Source organism: Meriones unguiculatus, chromosome 14 (genome assembly GCF_030254825.1).
Source record: "Meriones unguiculatus strain TT.TT164.6M chromosome 14, Bangor_MerUng_6.1, whole genome shotgun sequence".
Lineage (NCBI taxonomy): Eukaryota > Metazoa > Chordata > Mammalia > Rodentia > Muridae > Meriones > Meriones unguiculatus.
Window position 1 is genome coordinate 48,410,577 of NC_083361.1, and position 5,284 is coordinate 48,415,860.

Genomic DNA, 5,284 nt, shown 5'->3' on the forward strand with positions numbered 1-5,284 from the left:
GAAACAACAACAAGAAATAACAGAAAGCAAAGCCCAATTGTCATTTCCATGATGGATCAACTGAGATGGTTTCCATGCGAGAGAGAGAGATAGGTAAACACAACATGCTCTGGAAGATTTTGGCAGCTAAGACATAATTGAAGAACACCAATAAAACTAGGGAATGTCTCAAACATGTGCCCTGGCTTATCACCTAGCCATTATTATCTAGAATTTACCCAGCCTCCAACAGGAAAGACCATTTCAATTTTCCCTCTACATAAATTGAATGATCCTGGAATTATTTGTTATACGTCAGCCTTTACACAACTTTGGGTAAAGGGCGAGGGCAGTCATTGTCCTCCAATATTCTTGGGACTACTGGCATGAGCCATAAAATCCGCTCCTGACACTTTACCACATATGTGCAAGGGTACATCGACCGAGACTAGGAATGAGCACCACGTTCGAATTCATCAGTTCTTAGATATGTTTTGAGTATATCATTTGCACCTTCAGTCATCTCTACCTGATATATGTGCCTACTCCTATAGTAAAGGCTGTCTCCCTATCACTTGGAATCATTTCAATCTCTTTGAAAATAGAAAACAATGAAGAATGCATCAAACCAAGTATGGGTACAGTTATGAGGCCTTTTTCGAAAAATCTCAGAATCTGATGCCAAACTGCACAGTTCTCATCCTCTCTGAAGAGGGAAGAGTGCAAGGCAGGCTCTGAAATCCTCATGGGTTTCACAAGGTCCTCATATCTGGACCTCAGATTACATCTGCTCAAGTCAGTCAACGTCCTCAGATACCTGTTGTCATCATAGATCCAGAAAGACCTTCGCTCAACACATGAGTTTTCACCTACCAAGTGAAACCCCAGAGAGCTAGACTCCTGGGCCTTGACAAGGATTTTCACAACTGTGCAGGAGGCATGTAGCTCATTCTGTCAAAGGTGGTGGGGAAACACAGTGACAGGATTGAAGAGCCTTTCCCCTCTGACACAATATGAGAAAAATAGACGTCAAAACATTGCATTTGGTGGGTGTCACTGGCCCCAAATCGGGTAGCTGTGAATGTTCCCTGAACTTATGTACTTAATCTTTACAACAGAGATTTTGGTAAGAATAGAGAAAACATTCAAGTAAGCAAAATGACTTTGTTCCTATCTAGATAAGATTTTGTCAACATCCTAATTTGCGGTTTTGATTCTATGCTCTTCCTCCTAACCCTACTTTAGGATTCCTCATCCTGTTCCTTTCTTCCATGTATGTTCCTCTCCATCTTACAGTGCCCAGTATTGAGCCTTCAAGTTGTCCTGCAATTGTCAATGCTCTGGAGGATTTTGTGATGTATGTCACATGACCACCAGCTCGTTCCATATTTCCTTGGACAACAAATTGGAACACACAATCCAAGCTACATTTAGGTCCATATATATTTCCAGGTATCCCACAGGACATTGACAGGGACAGGAGTTGGGTTCTGTGTTCCTGATTCCTGAACCTTCTCTTCTTATCACCTCTCATGTCATGTTTCTTCAAATGAACTCAAATCCACCCAGTTTCCAAGATGAAGGAAGGCAATGCATTTAATACCAAAAATATTCTTCGTTTTGTTTTGTTTTGTTTTGATTTTTCCGACAATGGACAACTAGATTTCTGGCTCAACATAATCCATAATCATTTATAAAAAGAATAATTATGGTTCATTGTCAGCTCTGTTTGGGGCTGCGAAAACTTTATGGCAATTCACCTGAATTTTAGAGGGCAAGATTGCAAGTTTCCATGCTACTTACAAGGACGTGAAAACGCATGGGTTGCTCTCTTAGTATCCACGCCAGAGGATCAAGGATAGATGAAATTTCTGAGGGTTATTGTTCTGTGCTCTAGGGGTCTAGACTCCTAACACCCTATCATCTTCCTTTGGGTTCCACACCTGTCAGGGCAGAAAGAAGAGTTTAATTCTTTGAGCTTGAATGTCCATAAGGGAAGGAGCTGGGAGAAGGCTTTTCTTAGTACTTCTGGATATATTATTTAGAATTGGAAGCTTCAAGGGTAGCTACAAAAGAAGTCACATAGTCCAATAACTTCACCCAACTAATGGTTTTCCAAATGCACATCAACATACTAATGGTATTAGGTAGTATCCTTGTCACTTGCTTGGGTTGGGACTACCTAGCTAAGTCCCCTACAATGCCAGGGCCATAACAAGTGTTCCACCAGCAAGAGGCAAGATGAAGCCTAGGTTGTTTAGCAATAAGAGGGACGTCAAATGATTCTCATCTCTAGAGGTACACAGTAGGTAAATATTTAGTCAGCTCAGACTGCAGCCTGCCTACAATCAAAAGACACCATGGGAAGCAGCGTCACTGCTTACCTGTCCTGCCAGAAGGGAAGCACCTCTCCAAGTTTTAGCCTGCAACATAATAAGTATGAAGGTTTAGAGAAAAGGAAATGCGTCTAGGCAACCTTGACTTTCTAAAGTGTCCCGACCTTCAAGTCTGCCAGCCGTTCAGTATTTCCCAGAACCAACAATTGAATTCATTTCCTCCCTTCCAATCCCCTCAGATTTTAGCCACTGTGGCAAAAATTTCTCTTCTTCTGATGGCTTCCTCAAAAGCTGTCTGTGAGAGCATCTTTGCCAGTGCCAGCAGACACAGTGTGGACGCCTCTCAGTGGGCAGCAAGGAAGTTCAACAAAGCAAAGAAGAGGCACTGCCTATAGCATTGCAGTATGGTCATTCTTAACTCCTCCTCGTTTCTCAAAGTCAAAACGAACAAGTTGCACAGAGGTGAAAGTCAGTAAGCCCTATGGTATCTTTGAGATTTCAGGGTGTCATTGAAATTTATCCTCTGTGCATGGAATTCTTTCCTTGTTTATCCAACAGAGTATTCCATAATTGACTTTAGATTTCTTCCATGCCATGCAACCTCATCTTGGAAGAAAGGGGAATCCAAAGGTGCCTTTTTGTCTACATGTATGTTACCATGTCTCGATTCATGGAACTCAAGTCTTCCACTTGGAAGAGCGTTGGAATCATCTACTATGCTTCAGGTTAAAACTGATGAAAAGAAGATGTTTTATACGCACTAACTGACTAGCCTGTGGGCAAATACTCATGGGTTGCTTTTTAATAGAGTATGTTGTACTACATATCTGAGATTACATGATGTCCTTGATTGGATATTCAAGTTTCAACCATGGTTGTAGAAATTGTGTATCCAGCAAGAGTTACCAAGAGTCCTATCCTCCTGCTTCCTAAAAGTCTGTTAGTAGTAAGATATATATATATATCTCTGTGTGTGTGTGTGTCAGTTCTGAATTAATTATGTTCATCATGAGGATATTAAGAAGATTCTGTGTGTGGTTCGTACTTGTTTCATTGGAGAGTTAGCGTGTCTGCTCCATTATCAGGACTGTGGGTCTACCAGCTAGCAACATGTTCTTTAGAAATATCTTTCCTTGTTTTTTAAAGGAATAGTTGTTTTCATAGATCTTGGGTAACACGCAAATTTTGTTAGAAGAGATGATGTGCATCTGTGTGAGAGCTGCAATAAGAGGAAGAATGTATGCAAGTGGAAAACAGAAACAACAACAAGAAATAACAGAAAGCAAAGCCCAATTGTCATTTCCATGATGGATCAACTGAGATGGTTTCCATGCGAGAGAGAGAGATAGGTAAACACAACATGCTCTGGAAGATTTTGGCAGCTAAGACATAATTGAAGAACACCAATAAAACTAGGGAATGTCTCAAACAGGTGCCCTGGCTTATCACCTAGCCATTATTATCTAGAATTTACACAGCCTCCAACAGGAAAGACCATTTCAATTTTCCCTCTATCTAAATTGAATGATCCTGGAATTATTTGTTATACGTCAGCCTTTACACAACTTTGGGTAAAGGGCGAGGGCAGTCATTGTCCTCCAATATTCTTGGGACTACTGGTATGAGCCATAAAATCCGCTCCTGACACTTTACCACATATGTGCAAGGGTACATCGACCGAGACTAGGAATGAGCACCACGTTCGAATTCATCAGTTCTTAGATATTTTTTGAGTATATCATTTGCACTTCAGTCATCTCTACCTGATATATGTGCCTACTCCTATAGTAAAGACTGTCTCCCTATCACTTGGAATCATTTCAATCTCTTTGAAAATAGAAAGCAATGAAGAATGCATCAAACCAAGTATGGGTACTTTTATGAGGCCTTTTTCGAAAAATCTCAGAATCTGATGCCAAACTGCACAGTTCTCATCCTCTCTGAAGAGGGAAGAGTGCCAGGCAGGCTCTGAAATCCTCATGGGTCTCACAAGGTCCTCATATCTGGACCTCAGATTACATCTGCTCAAGTCAGTCAACGTCCTCAGATACCTGTTGTCATCATAGATCCAGAAAGACCTTCGCTCAACACATGAGTTTTCACCTACCAAGTGAAACCCCAGAGAGCTAGACTCCTGGGCCTTGACAAGGAAGTTCACAACTGTGCAGGAGGTATGTAGCTCATTCTGTCAAAGGTGGTGGGGAAACACATTGACAGGATTGAAGAGCCTTTCCCCTCTGACACCATATGAGAAAAATAGAGGTCAAAACATTGCATTTGGTGGGTGTCACTGGCCCCAAATCGGGTAGCTGTGAATGTTCCCTGAAATTATGTACTTAATCTTTACAACAGAGATTTTGGTAAGAATAGAGAAAACATTCAAGTAAGCAAAATGACTTTGTTCCTATCTAGATAAGATTTTTTCAACATCCTAATTTGCGGTTTTGATTCTATGCTCTTCCTCTTAACCCTACTTTAGGATTCCTCCTCCTGTTCCTTTCTTCCATGTATGTTCCTCTCCATCTTACAGTGCCCAGTATTGAGCCTTCCAGTTGTCCTGCAATTGTCAATGCTCTGGAGGATTTTGTGATGTATGTCACATGACCACCAGCTCGTTCCATATTTCCTTGGACAACAAATTGGAACACACAAGCCAAGCTACATTTAGGTCCATATATATTTCCAGGTATCCCACAGGACATTGACAGGGACAGGAGTCGGGTTCTGTGTTCCTGATTCCTGAACCTTCTCTTCTTATCACCTCTCATGTCATGTTTCTTCAAATGAACTCAACACCACCCAGTTTCCAAGATGAAGGAAGGCATTGCATTTAATACCAAAAATATTCTTAGTTTTGTTTTGTTTTGTTCTGACAATGGACAACTAGATTTCTGGCTCAACATAATCCATAATCATTTATAAAAAGAATAAATATGGTTCATTGTCAGCTCTGTTTGGGTTTTCGAAAA

The 5,284-nt window shown here is 41.0% G+C and overlaps 2 non-coding genes across 2 annotated transcripts; both read right to left on the reverse strand.

Moving 5' to 3' along the window:
• Positions 1–750: 750 nt before the first annotated feature.
• On the reverse strand, positions 751–815 carry LOC132647617 (small nucleolar RNA SNORD109A). Its single transcript, XR_009585964.1, has one exon. It is a non-coding gene; the product is annotated as a small nucleolar RNA SNORD109A (small nucleolar RNA).
• A 3,505-nt stretch (positions 816–4,320) lies between these two features.
• LOC132647618 (small nucleolar RNA SNORD109A) lies at positions 4,321–4,385 on the reverse strand. The gene has a single exon (XR_009585965.1). It is a non-coding gene; the product is annotated as a small nucleolar RNA SNORD109A (small nucleolar RNA).
• Between the last annotated feature and the right edge of the window lie 899 nt (positions 4,386–5,284).